This window comes from Pinus tabuliformis, chromosome 7 (genome assembly GCF_031772625.1).
Source record: "Pinus tabuliformis cultivar Carrire ecotype Pingquan chromosome 7, CPIR1, whole genome shotgun sequence".
Taxonomy (NCBI): domain Eukaryota; kingdom Viridiplantae; phylum Streptophyta; class Pinopsida; order Pinales; family Pinaceae; genus Pinus; species Pinus tabuliformis.
Genome location: NC_142293.1, coordinates 152,168,326 through 152,192,568, shown reverse-complemented (window position 1 = coordinate 152,192,568; position 24,243 = coordinate 152,168,326).

Below are 24,243 nucleotides of genomic sequence, written 5' to 3'. Positions count from 1 at the left end.
CTTTTAAATTCCCTATGAAGAAATGAATCCTATACTGCTATGGAATATTAGTTTCCCTAATATTAAATTTTTGGAAGTCTTCAATGTGCTCCGCCATTGAACCCATTTTTTTTATTTTTATCAATTGGATAAAGAAGGTGTTTCTCTTTGTATCTTCATAATGTGTTATCATTTCCTCCATAATAATTGACCATGTGAGAAGTGGTTTACGAGAATAAATCCATATACACCATATAAACTGATTGGGTTGTAAATATAAAGATGCAATACGTACCTTTTGTGAGGGTTGCACATCTTGTAGATCAAAGTATTACTACATCTGTAGTATCCATGTTACCTAATCCTTACCATCAAAATTCCTCATATCTATCTTTGGAATGTGGTGGTTCTTAAACCCCACATTGGAGTGTCTAAAATAATAATTCATATTCCTTTTGTCCTCATCATGATTTTCATGGATTACCTTGTCACGACTGGGAAGCCTTTCCCACAACAATTTTGTCAACCCATCCAACTTTACATTCATTGCATCCATGTCTACTTTAAAAACCTCCATGTTTCCTTTTATACCATCCATGTCACCTTTTATTTTTTCTTTTAAACAATCCATGTCCCCTTTTAGTTCATCTTTGGTTGCTCTTTGTGAGAGCGGAATTTGTTGCACTTCGTTGCATACTTTTGATATATCATGTTGCAATTCTTCCTCTTCACACGTCATAGTAGAAATTTATGAGGGCTTAAAGTGTGTAGAATTATTTTATTTGGGAGGAATTTTAGAGCCCAATACTGATATATATGCGTCAATATACCCTCGGAATCACTTCAAACTATATTTTCAAATAAAAGTTATACAAATTTTTAAAAAATACACACCTTTTTCTTTCTTTTAGGAGCTCTATCTTTAAACAATTATAACTCTGTAATTTCAAATATCCAAGGTTTGAAATTTCGTTATGTGGTAGCCCTATGCATCTTATTTCCAACCCCATAATCCAAACCAAGATCCAATTCTTCAAGAAAGAGTTATGCCCAATCTCCCATGATGACTTGATTATCGAGTGGTTCAATGGAAAAAACTATTATGGACTTCCATGTGTTAGTTTTAGACCTTCGTCACTGAAAATCATATATAGAAAACTACAATCTGTTTGATTTTAGCCACTTTTTAAGAAATTCAAATCTGATGCTCAGAGATAAATTTATGACAATTTTCCCTAGGGCACCTGTTTCATATTGAATTCTAGAGCCTGAAAAAACCCTAACTTCCTCATATCATATCTCTGAAAATATAGCAAACAGTTCACCAAGATTTCTACTCCACTTGGTCAAAATTTCAGCTTCTAAAGCCTCTTAGAAAAAAATTATAGAAAAAATTCAAAGACAACATGTTTGAAGAAGCAAAACCCTACAATCCAAGCTCTGAAACCAAATGTTATGCAACCAACTCACAAAATACAAGAAAATATAGATCAACGAATTAAAAATTATCCTCTTCAAGGGGGAACCTCCTTTACATTACATAAATGAACAATTCTTGGATGATACAAATGACAAGGCCTCCTTTGTATATATAGGATTATAAGAGGTCACAATATAATTAGAGCCTACATAACAATAATAATGTAGGGGCACAAAAATAATAATAGTAGGCTTATATGGGGAAAAGAAATAACAATAAGGGGGCTACACTAACAATAATAATTAGGGGGTTGCACTAGTAGTATAGGGTCATAACAATCACCTCTCATTAAATATAAGTACTTTTCAATTTATGATGCTTCGTTATGTCTTTACTTTTGTTTAGGCTTATCGATCTGATTATTGTTTTCATAATTACTTATACTTCTTGTACATATATTTGAGTATTTGGATGCTTCTAACCTCCTGATGAAACATGATAAGTGGATCCTTCTTGAGGATAATCTAAGATGCAAGAAAGATGGCTAGTGCAGGAAGTGAAGACCTACAATTGCCCATGAAAAAGATAACGAGGTTTGCATGTATCTAAATACTACAAGGTATGTATGGTGTATTGGTTCAAGGTTTATTTTCAGCTACAATATTGATGGAAATGTAAGCCCTAAGACATGATGAGTATATCACCTTCACAAGTGGCTCATGCATATGAAATTTTGGATCATGGTACTTAGGATGAAATGATGCACTTGGAAGTGGATAAGTATCTTATCTTTTAGACACGATGAACTTCTTGATCATATGAAGCTACTTAATTTTGATCTTTGATATATTGGTATACTAGATGTTTGGCTAACATCTACTATTTTAGATATCTTGATCCCATAAAGAAGGCTAGCACCTTGATTCTAATAGATGGTAACTTGATAGTATTGGTAATTTTTGGAAAATCGTGGTAGCCATGATGATAGAAATGTAACATTGAGATTGATACTCTTGATATTTTGTTTACCATGGTTATGTTTTGATGTGTTTAGTAATTATGACATATGGTAAAATTGAATGCCCTGACTTTATTGATTGAGTTAAGTGACAAAGAAGTAATGTTGTGATCATGATTCTTGAAGTATACTCCTATTAGCTATTTGACACTAACCCTTGATGAAAGATTGACGTCATGATGTAATGGTGAAGTAGATAATGCTAACATATATGACCATGATAAATACATGATATAGTATGAGTTTATGATCTAATAGATTTGTTGATGCATGACAATATTATAGACAAGTTGGTGACTTGAATGAAGATGATTGAAGTGGCTTCTCATTCAAAGGGATAATCTCTCTATAAGATCCTTACTCCTATTATCATTTGAATTATATGTATAGAAGATTATTTATTGTTGAAGTAAGATTTATGGACATTAATGGATAAATATATGATATTGTTGGTCTGCAACAAAAGTTATGGTCTAAGAAGAAAGAGTTTTCCTTACTCTTAGCCTCAATTGCATGGAAGTAAGCCTAAGGGTGCAACTGTAGCCTCAGTCGCATGGAAGAAAACCTAAGGGTGTGACTGCAGTCTCTCAATGACATAGAAGAGGGCCTATGGGTGTAGTTATGCATGTTAGATACAAAGGTGAAGTTTTGTGCATGAAATCAGAAGTTCACCTCAAGGATGTCAGTCCTACATACATGGAGCAGACAACACAAATTTCTATGAGAAGGGAATTTTGAATGACTGACTTATAATGTGAATATGTTGACTAAAAATATGTTTGCAGGCAACCATGATATGCATATCAATATATCATTATGCTTTAACCCTTGAGTCTTGTGTATGACAATATTTAATAACAATTACAAGGGTTTGACTAGATTTGGTTGATTGATATAAATAAGCAATGCTTGGAGTTTTGATATGATGCTTGATAATGATTTAGAACTTTGGCTTAACGTTGAGATATGTTTTGGGCTATAGATCTCACTATGATAGCAAATTTTGGGTTATGAACTGATGTTTAATCATTCGATTTGATGACCGATGATTTCCCTTGATAACAATATTATATGGGCATAATGACTTTCAGTGACTTATATTGGTACTCAATACATATTTTGTGTTGACATCATTAGCTTTGACACATTGGTTGAAGTATAAATATTTGTGATTCAGTATGAAGTAATGTCACAATAAATGGATGGAATCTTCATGACTTATCCTTGGTGTATGCATTTGCATCTAGAGACAAAAATGATATATATTATGATAACGAGGATGACTTGATGAAGTTTGGTTTGATATTGCTTCGTAGACAAAAACATGTTGGCATGATAAAATATGAGAGATCTACCTATCACCTGGTGATCTGAATGTTGGGCAAACTTTTAATGCTATGAAAGCTCCGTCATTAGTATTAAAAGTAAATGTGTTTATGATAGTCTCAAATTAACCAAACTGTGAGGAATTTTGTGTCAAGTATTTAGTGTCTTTTATGAGAATTTTATGAGATTAATTAGCTGCTTGAAACAAATATACAACAAGTAAATTACAGAGAAGTAAAACACAGCAAAATCATAACACAAATATGATAAAGGAGTTCACCCCTCCTCGGCTATATCTCCTTGGACCTGATTCAATGGCTAGGCCCTCTTTCGATTAATGGTCAATTCTCTAATTACATGCACCTGCAGTGCTCCAATGGCTTTGCAATCTGCTCCATTGGATTCAAAGGATCCAAAAACCTGAAAATTACTATCCAAGCTCTGTAATTTGACTTTAGTTGATCTAGGCTTGACTTCTTCTCCTGGTGGCCCTAGGCTTTCTTAAGCTTCAATGTAGAAAAATCACGTACAGAAGTACATTTTTTCCTCTGAAACCTATTCGATCGTGTTCATAGCATCAAAATAATCTAGGAATGACTCTTTCTGAGCGAAAATTTGTTGAAAATTGAAGTTATTATGGTTTCTTCAATTTTCCCTAGGAAAACTCCACCAAATCTAGAGAAACTCCAGTTAACCCCGCCAAATTTGGAGCAATTGCTAGATTTGTCGGACCTGCCAAACTACTAGAAACCTAACATATCATTAATTAAGGGTTAATCATGGTTAATTAGTGCCAATCCCCATGGTTATTGTTAGCATTGGTCGTCGGTTACAAAGTTGGTCACATGTGGAGGTTAATGTTAGTAGTTACCTCCCAATCCGCCACATATTACACTTTAAATGGAAACTGAGCCCATAGTTGGTTAAGAAACATAGTTGTGGTATAGAGTTAGAGCATGGTGCTTGTGTGGGAGAGGTCATGACTTCGATTTCCTAGCCTGCCAAAAAATTTTACTCGACCTTTGAGAGGGCACGTGGTGGCCTCCGAGCTTGCCACGTGTCAGCCTCTCATTGGTCCACCTCAATGCCCTTGACCAAATAACGTGCCGACACTTGTCACTGTTCGATTGAGATGCCTATTAGAATATTCTAGGAATATTCCTTGGAATATTAATTTTGTTGACTGGGCTATACGGATGCCTAGTCAACATCCCAGTCAGCCTGTACCCAAAATTTTGCGTGTTTGACAAGATGATTAGAACACTATATCTTTCTCATATGAACTTCATTTTAAGTGACACAAGTTGTGTTGGGATCGTATCGCCAAAACATAAGTGGTCATTTAATTTTTGATCGATTATGAGTAATTTGATTTTTGAGCAATTTTTTTCCCCTAATCCAGATTTTGATCACTCCTTGCCACTGACAGGAGTTTGGACCCACAAAAGTTGGTTATCTGATGAGGGATGAATACTCTTCTCCTTCCCAAGTTCTATCAATTGATTCTACTTGGAAAAACTCCATGACAACCACTTGGGTTCACTAACATCCCTTGCCTTGCAAATTGCTTGGCACTTCAACCAATGTTTTTCTTTTGTTGCTGACCCAATCCAACACTTGCTGGTTAGTTACTGATTAAACACCCTGCTCTACCAAATTTATCCCTCGGTGCTTGGAAAGCTAACTAGTGGCCTTCCCACTGAGAATCGTGTTCCTCCTATGCAATGCAAGCCTCTCCTTGGAAACCACTTTTCCAAGTTAAGCCCATCTGGGTGAACTACAACAATGAGTTCTAATATCAGTAATAAAAAGAAAATAAATGACCATTCTTTTACCCCCATGGTTCCAAATTCTACATCTGGAAGAATACATTCGCCATGTCTTTCGCTTCTTGGCGTCAACACATCAAATGGTCTACAATGACTACAATTTGTTTTGGCATTTTTTTTCCATTTTGGCATCCTCTAGTATTAACATTTTTCTCATGTCATGATTTGAGAATGAAGTCTAATCATGAGCCTCTTGCTCAAGCATGGTCCTTCCAAAATCTCGTGACATCTTGTCACAAGAAACACCATTAACCTTGAAAAACACTCATGCAAGAATATAACTTGATGACCTCTTCCTTTTGCTTCTTCAAAGAAACAAATGTCACATCATGTGAACATCACCATGTACTCTTACATGTTGGTTTATAAACCATCGACTAAACAAAATTCGACAAAACATGCTTCTTCAAACAATTGACTTTCGAGTCAAGCAAAAGCATGTACAACAACTTGAGGATTTACAACAAGAATTCCACATTCTCATGAGACAGTTTGTCACATCTCCCATTCATATTTGGAGACAAAATAAAATCTTCCAAGTTGATATAACATACATGTAACAATCAATTGACCACACAAGACAACACTCATGCATGTGCAAATGATCAACATTCTCAAGTTGACAACCTACATGTTGACTAAGAAATCAACCAACACACGTCAATCACTCATGCATGTCAAGCACAATGAAACTATTAAAAATTCCACCGTTCACACACACAAACTCTCATGCATGTATAAAAATTCTCAAATCTCTCACAAGTACAATCACAAGTACAAGAATCCCATTGGTATGTATGAATACTTAAAGAGCTGAAATGACCAAATTTGTTGCAACAAAGTGAGACAACATACTACACTTTCAAACACCTTCCTAGTGTGAACATGAAAGTTCAAGAATGCAACATGCATGAAAATTTGTAGTTGCAAATTTCTGCCTTTGTTGCATCTAAGTGAGTCAACATAACTCTACTTTTCCAAAATCTTGCTTCATGCAATATGCAACATACTTTCAAGAGAAAATAAATGCATCCAAATAACAAAAAAATGCATCAATAAGGAAATATTTGCATCAAATATCAAAAGAAATGCAAGGCCTTAATTGGTTAATAAATCTAACCATCTATTTCCAAACCATTTCAATGGCGCTTCTTTCAGCTGCACTGTGTCATGTGTATCATCCTAGCCCACATCAATTATGTAATTCTCTTTTCCATTCTTGCCAAAATCTCTCTCCACCTTCTTCAAATGTGACAGCTGACTTGTTGGATGGAAAGTCCAACACTTGTCTACAAGATGACCCTGCTTATGGCAATGACTGCAAAATAATTGCGTCTTCTTTTCAACTTGGTTTCCATTATCCAATGGACCTTTGGATTTTTGTCTCTTTTGTTTCAAAATTTTCCTATGCATGTATATCCTCTTCCAACACCTCGAAACAATATTGCTATTCATACTACAAAAGGAAAATGTAACTTTTCTCCAAATCTTATGTGAATATTTACCATGTTTTTCATAATCAAAAGAAACTTGGTTAAAGGCAAATTTATACCTTGCATATTCACCTTTGTCGCCTTCTTGAAGAGGTGAATTTGATGAGGTAGTGGCTCTCTTTAGAATACCAACAATGGTTTCAATGACCTTAGAGCTTTCAACATCCTCTTGTTTTCCATTTCCACTAGTTGCATGCTTATGAGCATCTTCTTGCAAAGAGGGTATAAAACTTTTGCATTCCTCATGAATAGAAACTTCACAAGCTTGAGGTAGTGAACATGTAATGAAAGTACTTCTTGGAACACCTTCATGTGCCTCCTTGGCTTTAGAGTATTCTCCATCATGTTTTCCATAACCAAGACCCAAATCCCTAGGCCTTTCTTCAACAAAAATTCACTCAACTATGCCTTGTGCATGTTTGCCTAACCCATTACATTCACAACCCACCTTCATCAATAATTTGGACTCTATCCCTCTAGTGTGTCTTTGAAAAGTAGCAAAAAATTCATTTTGAGGGAAATTGAAGATAAACTTGAAGTGCATACCTCATTTTCATGCAAATACTTGGCTAGGGTTTCCTTGGCATCATGGAGTTGAATCTCCATCTCATGCATCTTTTCAAGAAGCTCTTGCTTCTCCTCCTTCATGGCCATCAACTCCTCTTGAAGTATAGTGTTCTCCTTCCTATATTCATTAATCTCTTGCACCATATCTCTCATGATGATAATATCTTGCAACATATATAAATCAAATAGTCTTGCTAAGGAAGATGGATTAGAAACATCACTTGTTGAAGCTCCCATCACATAAACTTTCACACAGTTAAATTCTCCTTGGACAAATACAAAACCAATAGCTAATTTTCTAGATAACCTTGGCAAACCATCTGAGGGTTAAAATGAGATAACAGTGCTCTGAAACCAACTTTATCTGAATGTTGGGAAAAATTTCTAATTCTATGCAAGCTCCCTCGTCAATATTAAAAATAAATATGTTTAGGGTCGTCTCAAATTAACCAAAATGTGAGGAATTCTGTGTCAAGTATTGAGTGTATTTTATGAGAATTTTATGAGATTAATTAGTTGTTTAAAACACATATACAACAAGTAAATTGGAGAGACTTAAAACACAACAAACTCATAATGCAAAGCTGATAAAGGAGTTCACCCCTCCTGGGCTACAACTCCTTGGACCTGCTTCAATGGCTAGGCGCTCTTTGGATTAATGGTAAATTCTCTTATTACATGCACATGTATTTCTCCAATTTTTTTTCAACCTACTCCATTCGATTCAGAAGACCCAAAACCCCAAAAATGACTATCCAAGATTTACAATCAGACTTCAGGTGATCTAGGCTCGACGTCCTCTCCTAGTGGCCCTAAGCTTCCTTAAAATTAAACGTAGAAAAATCATGTAAATAAGTGACTTTCTACCTCTAAAACCTATTCCATTGTGTTCAGAGCATAAAAATAATCTAGGAATGACTATTTCTAAGCCAAAATTGGTCGAAAATTAAAGAAGTTATGGTCTCTTCAGTTTTCCCTAGGAAAACGCCACCAAATCTGGAGAAACTCGAGTTAACCCCGCCAAATTTGGAGCAATTGTTGGATTTTTCGGACCTGGAAAACTGCCACCAACCTAATATACCATTAAGTAAGGGTTAATCATTTTTAATTAGTGCTAATCCCTGTGGATAGTGTTAGCATTGGCTGCTGGTTATAAAGTTGGTCACATGCAGAGGTTAAGGTTAGCGGTTACCTCCCACTTGCCACATGTTACACTTGTGCCCATAGTTGGTTAAGAAACACGTGTGTGGTATGGAGGTAAAGCATGGTGCTTGTGTGGGTGAGTTCATGAGTTTTATTCCCCAGCCTGCCAAAACATTTTACCTGACCTTTGAGAGGGCATGTGGCAGCCTCCGAGCTTGCCTCGTGCCAACCTCTCATTAGTCCACCTCAATGCCCTTGACTAAATAACATGTTGACACTTGTCACCATTCCATTGAGCCACCTGTTAGAATATTTTGGGAATATTCATTGGAATATTCTTTTTTTTTTACTATGCTATACGGATGCCTAGTCAACATCCCAATCAGCCTGTACCCAAAATTTTGCCTATTTAACAAAATGATCAGAACACGATATCTTTCTCATATAAACTTTGTTTTGAGTGAAACGAGTTGCATTGGGATTGTATCGCTGAAACAGACACGGTTGTTCAAGATTTGATCAATTCTAAGCACTTTGATTTTTGAGCAAATTTTTACCCCTAATCCAAATTCCAATAACCTAGTCTAAAGAATTTGACGTAGTGATATTGATGATTTTGTTATTAGTTTTGATCTCGCATCTAAACTTTGATAAGATAACTTAGTTTATTTGATTGCACAATATTTATGTAAGGCTAAGCATATTGGTTTCATACAATGTTATGTTTGCAGAAAGCATTGTATGAAATAAGCTCCTCAAGGTAGGTATATCCGCATTGACAGAAATTAGGTGAAGCTAGGATGATGTGTTGATCAAAATCTCCAATTCAAAAGCGATCTAAGTTATGACTTTGATTTTGGTTTTTATATATACTAATGGTCTATTCTTAACAAGTAATGAGCCTATTATGATTAAAGTAAGAGGGAGTTAGCTTTTGAAGTTTGAAATAATGAATCATGGCATGATGAATCAATTTCTAAAGTTTGGAAAAGAAAATATTTATCGTGAAGATATTAAACTTACATATAGAATACTCTAACTCAAATATAGAATTTCCTCTGGTCAAAGAAGACGTTCATATTGAAAATTCCTCTTCACCTCACTTAATTGTTTGCCCTACCATTCACAAGGAATCCACACACATCAGAGATACTCCATGTTCTTTCACTTCTTCATCCGATGAGTTATCTGCTCAATTGACACAAGGTAGTGAGGTTGTCCATGATAAAGTTCAAAATATTTTAATCATAGAGCGTACTTCCCATTCCCCACCATCTGTTCTCTTGCATTAAGACAACTCTTCAAGTCATCTTGTTGAAGTTGAAAAATATAGTGCAACCTGTGAGAAATATGGCTTCCATCCTGAGAGAAATTATGAAATCAACAACAACAACAACCCTCAAGCCATGCATGATCTAGTTCAACCTTCAAAATAGGATTCTACAATTTTGGAAAGTTTCGGGATGTGCTAGGGAGTCGAGGTACTTCAATGTCTGTTGATGGTTATGTAATGACCTCATGACTCTAGTAAGCCCCCAGAACCCAATCATATATGTTTTCTCACACATAATCTGTTTATCTGCATGGTTGCACTCTATATGAGTTCACGTGTCAAAAACTTTTGGTATTCTGGATGTGATCTCTCAAATTTTCAAAATTTCAATTATGACTGAATTCACAAATCTTTCATAGTGCATCCGTCTTCATGCAAATATTTTGCATCAAACTCGAGGTGGGAATGTCCTTCCCTCATGAAATCATGGAATTATGAAGTTTATCATCCAAATATTGTCTTTGCCCGTGATCATACTTATCGAATTTTCTGTCTCATGATCAACTCCTTGGTCTTCTTGCGAACCTTGTACTTCAAATATACTTTCTCATCACAACAACAACCCCCCCATGTGATGATGAGCACACAAGCTATCACGTGAATCAAGTTCCTTTCATTTAACCATGCCCCAACTAGTTTCATGCATTCACAATGCTGAAATCCCTTTTACATTCCTGTGTTGACCATGATGCCTGCATAATTTTTCACTAGTTGCAGGGGGTGGTCCATCATGTCCAGCTTGCACCGAACTTGGTTCCATTGATTAGAGATTTTTCAAGATTGTTTAAATGAATTTGTCTTTGTTCATTCCAAACTGGGAATATGATATTTCAATAAACTCATCTGATCATTTCCCCATCTTGGGTGACTGTCATGCAAATTATCATTTTCCCAATAGTAAATTCAATGATAGTTACTTTGTTCTCTCTGATCTTCACTTTTGAGCATCTTTCTCCTCATATTTATGTCAAACAAGTGAGGCACTTCAACCTGAGCTCATGGTTATGGTAGGTCCTCACTGTCTTGGCATGACTGATGAGAATGATCAGATTTATTTTTTGGTACAAGATTCCCATAGTGATCTCGTCTCTCCAATCAGAAATCCATATTTTCATAGGATGTAAGACCTTCCAAATAGCCATTACGAATTTCACGATATGATCCCTTAATGGCTAGAACAATCTTACATGGCGAGCCATGTTGCAGGAAACAAGATTCAATCCTTCCTCGCACTCGATAATAAGCTCGTTGCAGATGAGGACACACTTGCAAGAGACTTCTCATATTTATTGAATAATAGTATCCATAAAAAAGGTAAGCATGTGTATTAGGTGTTCATGACACATTTTTCTTCCCACAAGGAAGACCTTCCTTTCCATCTCCAAGATTTTCAAGTTTTTCTATTTTTTCTTGCACACTATATTTTATTTGTTTTAATTGCTTGTATCTTTGTGGTTGCAGGTTGGGGACGACTATGGTCATGGCTATAATTTAAATTTCTTGTCATGTAATCCCAACTATTTTGCTATTAGGATAGGAGTAGGATTAGTTGCATCTTACTTTTACTTCCTTGCAGTCGTCTTGCACTCGTAGTCCATCATGGTTTTCTTATTTTCATTATGTTTTCTTTAGCAAATTTTTCCTTCTTGTCTTTTGTTTTTTTTAATTTGTTGTGTACTCATTTCCTTGTCTTATTTTTCCCTTTCGTGTTGAGTTTTCCTTTTGTTTTGCCACATAAATAAGTGTTTTCCTATAATGTGTTCCAGCTTTTGAATAAGTATGTGGCTGAGTTTAAAGAGTCTTGTGACACTACAACACTTGGCGAGTCATGTGTTCGTCTTCTTTGTGCTTGGCTGTAAATTTTGGTTGGTGAAGCCTTGATGGAAAATACAATCCATCTGTAAGGGAAACTCTATTCAAACCATGAAATTGTATCCAAACTAGGAAACCCCATGCCTATACTCAGTGTTCTGCTCTGTATGTTCAAGCTTAATCCAACTAGTTGAAACAAAGAAGGAGAAAAATATAAATGAGCAAACCTAAATCAATGGTCTTACATGCTTCTCTGAAGGAACAACCTATTCTACTCTCAATAAGTTGGGATCTCTCTTCCACCCAAAAATTAAATAAGTTCCTATGCATAATCCTCTTTCAAAAAAATACAAAGGCGAAAGAAGAGAAAAGATTCCTGCGCAGAGAGGTGAAGTAGGCAACTCCACTAGGGTACTAACTAGGATCGTTGGTAGTGGAGGAATGCTTGTGTTCCTACATGACTCCATTAGGGTACTATCTATGCCTATTGGGAGCACAACAACACCAGAGATGAAAACTTATACTCTGCAAATCTTAAGCTCGCTAACCAAACTATACTTCCTGATTTTGAAACACTGTGATCTAGCTGAAAATTTTGTCGTGTTTCACTGAGTTGGTACAAGGTGAACCATGTCTGTCCATGGGGTAAGTGGGGAAGCCAAAGTAACTTGCACAAAGAATCAATACTCCCTGTAAGGCCAAGGCCCTGTGCTGAAAATGAACTGAAATAGAGAGGCTAGTATTCAAACAGTGTGTCGCCAGGTGTTGTAGTGGTTGCAACACCCTCCAAAATTTTGGCCTATATCCAAATTTTAGAGCCTTCCTTAGTTTTTCCCCTTTATTTTCGCAAACACTTGGACTCATCCCATGAGCTCTTATCTAGTCTTCACACCTTTTACTTGATCAACCACATATCCTCTTTTGGCATGTTGATCACTATGTCATGTTCGCGAGTTTGTTTTGGCATTTTTGAAGGTTTTTCTTTGCATGCATGGGTTGTTTTTGCTCTATCAACATTGGTCGCACTCAAACAAAAAGTTGTAAACACTATCGTACAAGTGTCATCATGGTCGTTTGAAGAAATATCTCAATTTTCGCACTTGTTGCTCTTAACCTTGAGTCAGTCGCACTGAGCACATGTTCATCTTGTTGGTTTGAGGTGTCTTGTCATCGAGTCATGCTAAGTATCTAATCACATTATCATGTATGTACAAGTAAACTTTCTTTCACAATTAGTCATTTTCCTAAAAAAAATTCGACCAGAAAACCCTCCGTTAACTGGACCCTAACCTCAGTGACCTTGCACTATTTTCCATAACTGCGTAGAGCTTGAGGTTGTCCTCCGCTCAGGTTGCACTACACAATTCCAGAAATGAGCCAGCTGACTATCTCCTAGAACTACGCAGAAGTTATCCCGAAACCTGATCTAGTCTGCGCTTCCTGCGAGATCACTCATCAAGCCTCTCGCTAGTCAACTAGAAAAATTGACTTGAGCTATGACCCAGGGCTTCATTGATCTCAAAAACTGTGCAGAACTTGTCCAACCTCACTCCCTTGCACTACTTGCAAAAACTGCGCAGACATGTGGGACATGCCTCTTCTCCCTGTCACTCCACTATCCCAAGAAATTATGTAGATTTGATAGGAAGGCTTCCCTACTAGCCTTCTCTATCATTAACCCAAGGATTGTGTAGAGTTGTCTATCACCTACCCTTCTGCCCCGCTCTGCAATCAGCCTAGAAATTGTGCAAATCTAATAGGTAGGCTTCGCTGCTAGCCTGTTTTTCTCTCACTCAAAAAATCATGCAGATATTTCTATCACCTACCCTTTTGTCCTTCTCTGCAATTAACCCAAAAATTTCTTAGTTATGTCCAGGCCTGGACTGTCTCCCAGAATTGTGCAATGTTGATAAGGAGCTCCTATAGCTTGATCCTTTCCTCCTCTAGAAAACTGCGTATATTTTCCTGCCAGTGCTTCTTGTTTCCCACACTGTCTTCTTCAAAGAAATTGCGTAGATCCCAGCTGGATGACCTGCCCAATGTTCCCCTTGAAAATTGTGTAGATTGGCCCAACAATTCCCTAACACCCTGCCTAGTCTTCCTCCTGGAAACTATGTAATTCTGCCTCATAGCTAGGTTTTACCCTGCAACTTTCAATTTTGTCCTAGGTTCTACAAATCTGCCTCCCAATGACATCTATGCAGTTTTTCACGATAGTGCTCCGGAGCCTCGCATCCCAACCTAAGTTGTGTTGTGCACAGTTTCAGTGCATTGTCCCTCTCCCGGTCACTTGCACTGAAACAGAACATAATTCATCATGTTAAACTAGGATATTTTTTGATTTGATGTTGTCTTGTCATGAGTTATTACAAGAACATGTGCATCGATGAAACATGGCATGACGATGAACAAGATGGAGAAGGGGTGCATGCTAGAAGACTTTCTTGTAGGCAAACGAATGCATGAAGCACATTGAGCAAGTGAGCGAAAGGGACACATACACATGCACCATCAAGCAAGGACCAAGACCATTGAAGACCCTGTGCACTTTTCCATGTGGAGGTGAAGACATGTTACACTGAGAGCATACCATGACTCAACAACACAATAGCTCGTTACAGACACCACAATTAGCCAGTACATGTCAATAGTGACATGTCGAGTTGTGTCATGAGTTGCCACGACCACATCACTACTATGGGCCATACTTGTTGTAATCAATGTAATGTAAAGTGTAAGTCCAAGAGACCCACATATGAAGTTGAAGAGTCATGTAAAGTCGAAAAGCCATAGTAAGTCAAATAGTCATGAGGGAAGGCGAACAGTCACAAGCGTCAGCTATTCCACCTTGGCTATATATACCACCTCATTGTATGTGCACAGGAACTTTTACCTTGGCTCCTCCCATATAGCCTTGAGAGTATGTAGTCTATTCTTTGAGGAGCAAGGATTGGCCTCAATATCTCACTACTGGGGCTAGTGATGTATGGTGTACAGATGTGTCTTGGAACTTTTTCTTAATCCAGAAGCCTGTCTCAGGCCAGGACGTTTTCATGCATATTTTGTATCCATTTGTAAGACCATTCTTTAAATGTTTGTAATGCATGTTTCCTTAACCTATACTAATATAGTTGAACTACTTTGGTTATTTTAGTGCTTACATTTTTGAAGTTGTGATGTATTGTTTATCAATATTGTCCCATCCATGTGGACTACTCCGAGGAAATTAGATAGACCATCCTTTTGTTTTCTTGGTTTTAACAACCCTCGCCCCTGTGTGGACTATTCCGATGGATGGTGTTCATGTTTTCCCTTGAAATTTGGTTTTAACAACTGCGCATCTGCTGTCGACTATTCCCCTGGATGCTAGACAAACCCTTGTTGTTTTCACATGTATTTCTTCCTGGGTTGGGACTACTCCCTCTCATCAAGTGGCTCACTTAACTCTCCCCTTTTACAGTAAGAGAACCTAGACACAAGTTACATTACACACTAACCAGACACACGTACCTTGTTGTGTGAAGATAGTAGTGAAACACTCTCATGAGCAAACAGCTAGACCCAAGGCAGATATCTAAGATAATGGCAACAGGGACATTGTACTAGATGGGACTCTTACACCAAATCATGTGAGGTCTAGTTGGGCCTTCATACCAGGGAGATCCCCTTTGTTGGTAGGTCTAGCACCATCAACAAAATGGTGCTAGAAGGAGGGCCAGATAACAAGCTAAACCCATTGCATTTGGTCTGAGTCTCTTATCTAAAATGACTCATACACCAATCATGCTCCTGAGGTGTTTCTCCAATTTTTCCCTTGATCAAATTTCACTCCTTGATGAGATTATAAATCACTTGTACCAGTTAAAGTTTGATGGCGAGGACAAAAGGTCCATATCCAAGCACATTTCTGATTTTCTTCAATTTTGTGAACCTTATGAAATTGATAATGAAGGGTCTTCTCGTGTGCTTTTCTTCCTCACCCTTAAAGGTCATGCTAATCGGTGGTGTCATACCTTGCCACCTACTTCCGTCCATTCCCTTCTCCCTTTCATCAAGGAGATCCATCAAGCCTTTGGTAAGTATAACTACCGAGATGTTTGTGGAAGAATCAACCTATTAAGAATGGAGCCTAATGAATCAGTTGAGAAATTTTCTAATCGATTTCTTCACCTTTTCTATGAAATTCCAGAAGAATATTTGTATTGGGATTTGTTGAAACAAGAGTTCAGAGTGCTTGGTTCATGCCTCTTCATATGATGAACCTGAACCTCCCAATTTTTCTTCTTCCCAAACTCTTGCGGATCATGAGGCACCACAGATTGTATTGGAGGAGCCCAACGCCACATTTTTTCCTTTTCCTCCTCCTTTTTTAGTACCAATGTGGGTACCCCCTTGTGGTTATTGCAAATCTGATGAATATGCGCAACATGTCACCAACCTATCTTCTCATATGTCTTCCACTTCCATGGAGGAAGTTCCAAAATGGCTCAGAAAGGTTCTAGCCAAGACCTAATCCTCCATTCCACAAGAGGACATCACCATTCACTAGTCAAGTCTTGAAGATGATTTGCCTCTCCCATCATCCATCGTTCAAAAGCGATGACTCCTTGTACCATGACTCGCTTAATCAATCTGTTTCACCAGCCAACTGTGATTATTCTCTCGATTCTCAAGTTGTTGGCTCAAATTTTGATCAAGCGCAAGGCAGTCACTTTATATTGGAAGAGGAGTAGAAAGGTGAGGACACTATTAATTCCCCCTCTTTGATTCAAAATTTTTTGCGTCAAAACAATGATCTTACGTTCTCTAACAATTTTCAATCTACTAATCTCAGTGAAATGTCTTGTATAATTAATTCTTTCAATCAACCACTAGTCTTGGGTAGTCATCACTCCCATGCTTCCATATACTGTGATGAATGCCCAAGCACATCATGTGATCTTTTGTTTTATCATGAATACTCTAACTCAGATCTAGAATTTCCTTCGGTCAAAGAAGACGTTCATATCGAAACTTCCTCTTCACCTCACTTGCTTGTGTGTCCTACCATTCACAATGCATCCACATGCATTGGAGATACTCCATGTTCTTTCACTTCTTCATCCAGTGAGTTATCTCCTCAATTGATAGAAGGCAGTCAGGCTATCCATGATGAAGTTGAAAATAGTTTAGTCATAGAGCATACTTCCCATTCCTTTCCATCTCTTCTCTTGCATGAAGAAAAATATTCAAGTCAGCTTGTTAAAGCTGAAAAATCTAGTGAAACTTGTGACAGAGATGGCTTCCATCCTGAGAGAAATTTTGAAATCAACAACAACAGTTGTTTTCAAGCCATGCATGATCTAGTTCAAGCTTCAAAATATGATTCTATAATTCTGGAAAGTTTCAGGACGTGCCAAGGAGTCAAAGCACTTCAACGTTCATTGATGGTTATGTCAGGACCTCACAACTATGATAAGCCCCAAGAACCCAATCAAATATGGTTTCTCACACACATTCCATCTCTCTGCATGGTTGCACTCGATGTGAGTTCACGTGTAAAAAATGTTTAGTATTCTGAATGTCATCTCTCAAATTTTCAAATTTTCACTTATGACTGAATTCACAAATCTATCCCAGCGCATCTGTCTTCATGCACATCTCTGGCATCAAACTCAGGGTGGGAATGTCCATCCCTCATGAAATCATGGAATTATGAAGTTGATAATCTCGAATATTGTCTTTGCCTGCGATCATACTTATCAGTGCTAGGAATAATACTGAGAGGGGGGGTGAACCACTATTAGTAAAAAAAAGCTTTTTCTTTTCATACTCAAATTTATATACGCTACTTCAATGAAGGTAACTTACGTGTATAGGCAACTGTCATTAAAGCAGCCAGCGTATATCCAACAAACTTATGATTCAGTTAATTCATCATATGTTATACTTTAATGAGTGCATTAGTACTTCATTAACCATTTAAACAATAACCATGTGCAGTAATAATAGAATAAACCATCACACATAAGAAACACACATGAACACCAAGATTTAAGGTGGAAACCCAATGCGGGACAAAAGCCGCATGCTGCTATCTTCTTTTAATATAAGAAAAACCTGTTTACAATCCTGCATTGGTGCATAATCATACCAGTACGCATGCACCCACTTGCAGAAGGCTACAACCTTGTCTCATTTCTAGCTAGTACTGGAAGGGATCTCCAACCCCCTAGCTCTTGTACTAGCTGATTTGTTTACTAGTACATAGGCACTGGCCTACAGAAGGCTCCAACCTTCACTCATTCTCCAACTACTATTAGAAGGGTGTTCCAACCCCCTGATGAAATCACAATCCACTACTGGTAGCAATTGTTGAAAATAGAAACAAGAAATGCTAAATATAGAAGTGCTAAAAATAGCATTGCTATAAATAGCATTTTGGGATACATTCCAATTTTAGTTAGTCCCTGAACTAAAATTGAGAATTAAAATTCGAATTTGATATTATCACCTGTTTGAAAAATAATTAATTAATTCATCTTGAGTTAATTATTTGGAGAAAATCAAACATGAAGTCTATGTGAAGACATTCAACAGTTTTCCCTTTGATTGAGGAAGTTATCCCTTAATTAAGGAGATTAGGATGAGTTGTACTCTGAGTTGTAATTAGTTAGCTCAGTTAACTGAGTTAAGTCCAGTTAGATTAGTTCCAACAGTTTGCGGAACTAATTGTGAGTTTAGTTAGTTAATGCATGCATGCATGTAACTACTGTACTTTAGATAACTGAATATTCTCTCATAAATAGCTCATGCATGTCAGTTCAGTCAGAGACCCAGTTGAGATCAGAGGATCAAACAATGTACTATCAGTTGCAGGAATATTCCATTAAGGATATCTCTTTCATGCAGAAGGAATTCATTCCTTGGAGATTGCGCAGTTACTTATGAGTTTGGTGAGTTGTGTGAGAGGTGAATTCACACATGTGGCAGCTAGAGGACCCAGGAGAAACTGCACAAGGAAATAGGAGGCTTGGAGGATTGGAGGAAGGCATATGTTGTGTCTATTCTGTCTATGAGCAGCATTTAGGGATTGTACTAAGAGTTGGGTAGCTTGTGAACTAAATCTTTGTGTAATCTGTAGATATTTCTACTTGTATGTTAATATAGAGATCGAGGTTTTTAGCTGAGGCTTTCCCCAGAGTATTCTTCTGTGTTCATGTGTGATTGATTTCTCATTCTCTATTATATGTGTTCTATTTGATCTTGCTCAAAATCTATTAAGCTTCCACAAGTTTGTTTGTAGAAGTAGATCAAGTAATTTGCTTTAGTATATTGCATTATCAGGTGATCTGTAGTGGGAAATGCTACATGGTATTAGAGAAAAGGTGATCAAAGTGAGTAATAGTATACAAAGAAGGGAGAAGTTCAAAGTTTAAAGTTCCTGATTATAGAAATCGAATTCTTATCACATCTCAAATTTCACCAATGGCGTTCAACGGTTTGAGACTTGAGTATGCCCTAGATGGCAGCTCAAATTATATAGCCTGGAAAGATTGCATGGAAGTGGTATTAGTGGACAATGGTTTGAAGGACTTCATTGATCAAGAAGTCCCCAAGCCTACAGCTGCTAATGCCCAAGAACTGGCGGAATGGAAGAAATGTGTGGCTAGAGCAAGGAGGATTCTTCTGGAGGGAGTTCAAGACCACATTGTCTCGAGTCTCCATGGGAAGGAGATGCCATTTTCAATGTGGAAAACATTGAAGGATCTATATCAAAACAACAGGGATTAGAGGAAGCTAGCGCTGAAAGACAAGCTTCAGAAAATCAAGTGTGAAAAGGGTGACACGATCTCTACATATCTAAACAAGCTCACCACCTATAGGGATGAGCTTGGAAGTGTAGGGATCACGACAACCGATGATGACATGGTGAGTATTGCTTTCCTCGGTCTTCCTAAGAGTTGGCATAGCTACCAAGACTTGGTAAATGGAAGAGAGAAACTACTAGATTGGGAACGACTTTGGTCGGATCTGATGCAGGAGGAGATAAGGAGAAGCACTAGAGATGGATCTTCATCAAAGCAAGATGATTAAGTAAATCTAGCCTTAGTGAGTAAGGTGAGGAAAGGGAAAGGGAAGGCATCCCATTACAAATTGAGTTCTTCCCATGGTGGGAAGAATATTAAAAAATTGAAAGTGTGATGCTTTCATTGTCATGAGGTGGGCCATTATGCTACGAATTGTCCACAAAAGAAATCCAAGAAGGGATCCTCGAAAGGATCAGATGGTGAGGCACTGGCCTCACAGTTTGAATTGGATTTTACCCTCATCACATGCATGGTTTCATTGATGGTGGGTTGTGTTTGGTACCTGGACAGTGGAGCTTCATTCCACAGGACCGGCGATAAGAGTCTATTCAATACCTTGGAGGAGAAGGACCTCCAAATACGTATCAAGATGGGCGATGATGGAAAGTACCGTGTTTTAGGTGAAGGTATGGTTGTGTTTCAGAGGGAGCATGGAGCTCCTCTCACCTGACTGATGTAAAGTAGGTGCCTGGTCCAAAGAAGAACCTTGTGTCCCTCACTATGTTGGAAAACAAAGTCTATGATGTAGTCTTTAGTAAAGGAAAGGCATTCCTAAGGCATATCAGCATTGGATAGACCAAGAGGATTGGGATTTGAGTTAATAAATCTACAAGCTAAAGTAGATGATTGTGCTGCATTAGTTCCAACGTAGAGTTGGTGCGGAGCCAAGATGTTGGCAAGCTATGGCATAGAATATTGGGCCACTTGCACCATGGGGCCTTGAAGATCATGCAACAGATTTCTACTGGACTTCCCAAGGGAAAATTGGAACAAGTGGATACATGCAAAGGTTGTACCTTCAGTAAGTATGAAAAACCTTCCTTTCAGGATTAAGACAGTAGAGCTGGAGCAATCCTGGAGTGAGTTCATACAGATGTGTGTGGAGCATTCTCTATAGCCTCCACCACTAAACAAAGGTGCTATGTTATTTTTATTGATGATTTTTCTCGTAGATGTTGGATCTACTTCATGAAGAAGAAGGATCAAACCTTCTCAAGGTTTTGTGAATTCAAAGCCTTGGTTGAGAAAGAATCTAGAAAGAAAATAAGAGCCTTGCGAAGTGACAATGGTGGAGAGTATTTCTCACAACAGTTTAAGGAATTCTATGCAGCAGAAGGAATTAAACGGGAGTTGACGGCACCCCATACCCCACAGCAGAATGGGATGGCAGAAAGGAAGAACATATAGATTGTGGGAGCAACTCGAGCGATGTTGCATGACCAATTCCTACCACTTCATTTGTGGGATAAGGCATGCAATATAGCAGTATACTTGCAGAATAGAAGCCCGCATCATATACTGGGGATGAAGACACTAGTGGAGACCTTCTCCAGGAAGAGACCAGATGTGAGTCACTTAAGGATCTTTGGATCATTAGTTTATTTCCATGTGACCAAAGATGCTTGGAAGAAGCTAGATCCCACAACTGAGTTGGGGATACTTGTGGGGTACACTGATACACCCCACAACTATCGGGTGTTCTTTCTTACCAGTCAGAAGATGGTGGTACGCATAGATCTGAAGTTCGATGAGCGAAAGGCCATGCGAGTTTCCCTTGAGAGGGAGCTCAAGTTGCATGCAGAGGAGGAACTTTAAGTTCCTAAGGAGGAGGAGCCTCAGATTGATGCGAAGCAGCCGCATGCATAGGATCAAGGAGTGGAGACATCCACTCATGTAGATTCTTCTAGATATGGGCAGAAACTCTCAAGGGAAGCTGACAGATTGATGATGGACGTGAGAGAGAATGTGGGATAGCCATCCTCTCAACGCAAACAAAGATCACCCGAGTGGTACATTGGTTACATGTCCCTAGTTGGGGAGTGTGTAGAGACCAAAACTAGTCTGGGTTAATGCTATGGTGGAGGAGTACGACTCCATCGTTCAAAACAGTGTTTGGGATGTTGTCCCAAGACCAGAGGACAAGTCAGTGGTGAGTTCCTGATGGCTTTACAAGGTAAAGAAAGTAGCTGATGGTAGTGTGTAGAAACATAAGGTAATGTTTGTTGCCCGTGGTTTCTCACAGGTTGAGGGGATCAAGTATGATGAGACTTTTGCTCCTGTAGCAGTGTACTCATCTACAAGATCGATGTTGGTACTATCAGTGCAGATGGGTTGGAAGATCCATCAGATGGATGTGAAGACTATGTTCCTTAATGGAAAGATTGAGGAAGAGGTGTAGATTGAGCAACTGAAAGGATTTGAGACCTTCGATCGTGAGTCACATGTGTGCCAACACAAGAGAGTTTTGTACGGGCTGAATTAAGCACCTCGTTCTTGGTACACCAAGATCGACAGTTATTTCACTGGGTTGGGCTTCAAAAAGAGTGAAGCGGATGTGAACCTTTACCACATCATGGTAGGAGGTAAGCCATTGATCATTTTTCTTTATGTTGATGATCTGATGATCAATTGATCAAGTCTTTCAAGGAGGACCTTGAAAGAGAGTTCGAGATGAAAGACATGGGTCTTATGCACTACTTTCTAGGCATGGGAGTGTGGCAGAAGGATGGGGAAGTGTTTGTGTCTCAAGGCAAGTATGCCAATGAGATACTTAGGTGATTCCACATGGAGAAGTGGAAGCCCATGCAGACTCCTCTAGCAGGTAACTGGAGGAAGGAGGTTGCTACTTCAAGTGAGGTAGTAGCTGCTACTGTTTATCGGTAGCGTGTGGGTTCATTGATGTATAGTGAACACACGACTAGATTTGTGCTTTGTGGTGAACCAGTCTAGTCAAGTTATGGTTCAGCCTACCAAGCTATTTTGGAAGGCAATGAATCATGTGTTGAGATACCTCAGAGGCACATTTCAATATTGATTACGATATAGACGAACAGAGGGAGTGAAGCTTCAAGGCTTCTTGATGCAGATTGGGCACGGAGTCCATCAGACTGGAAGAGCACTTTAGGAGGAATTTTCAACCTTGGTTCAGCTGCAGTTTCTTGGTACAGTAGGAAATAGAGGTGAGTTGCACTTAGCTCAGCAAAGGTTGAATACATGGCTGCCAGTCAGGTAGCATGTGAGACCATTTGGATTCAGAAAAATCTAGTTGATTGTTTGATCAGAGGATGGATCCAACTGTGATCTATTGCGATAATCAGAGTTGTATCAAACTCTCTAAGAATCCAGTATTTCATGACAGGTCCAAGCACATCAATATCTGGTATCATCATCTTCGAGACTGTGTGGAGAAGAGGATCATGTTGTTGCTGTATGTTCTGATCGAGGAACAGGATGCAGATATTTTGACTAAGGCATTGTCAAAATGAAAATTCGAGTTCCATAGAGACAGGATTGGGGTGACCGATAATCCCTTTCTTGTTGAGAGGGAGTTTTGAAAATAGCAACAAGAAATGCTAAATATAGAAGTGCTAAAACTAACATTGCTATAAATAGCATTTCGGGATACATTCCAATTTTAGTTAGTCCTTGAACTAAAATTGAGAATTAAAATTCGAATTTGATCTTATCCATTGTTTGAAAATTAATTAATTAATTCATCTTGAGTTAATTAGTTGGAGAAAATCAAACATGAAGTCTATGTGAAGACATGCAACAATTTTCCCTTTGATTGAGGAAGTTATCCCTTAATTAAGGAGATCGAGATGAGTTATACTTTGAGTTGTAATTAATTAGCTCAGTTAACTGAGTTAAGTCTAGTTAGATTAGTTCCAACAGTTTGTGGAATTGATTGTGAGTTTAGTTAGTTAATGCATGCATGCATGTAACTACTGTACTTCAGATAATTGAATATTCTCTCATACATAACTCATGCATGTCAGTTCAGTCAGAGACCCAGTTGAGATTAGAGGATGGGCAAGTTTACTATTAGTTGTAGGAATATTCCATTGAGTATATCTCTTGCATGCATAAGGAATTCATTCCTTGGAGATTTCACAGTTACTTCTGAGTTTGGTGAGTTGTGTGAGAGGTGAATTCACACAGGTGACAGCCAGATGACCCAGGAGAAATTGCACAAGGAAATAGGAGGCTTAGAGGATTGGAGGAAGGCATATGTTGTGTCTATTCTGTCTATAAGCACCATTGAGGGATTGTATTGAGAGTTGAATAGCCTGTGAGCTAAAGCTTTGTGTAATCCGTAGATATTTCCACTTGTATGTTAATACAGAGATCGAGGTTTCTAGCTGAGGCTTTCCCTAAAGTATTCTTTTGTGTTCATGTGTGATTGATTTCTCATTCTCTGTTATATGTGTTCTATTTGATCTTGCTCAAAATCGATTAAGCTTCCACAAGTTT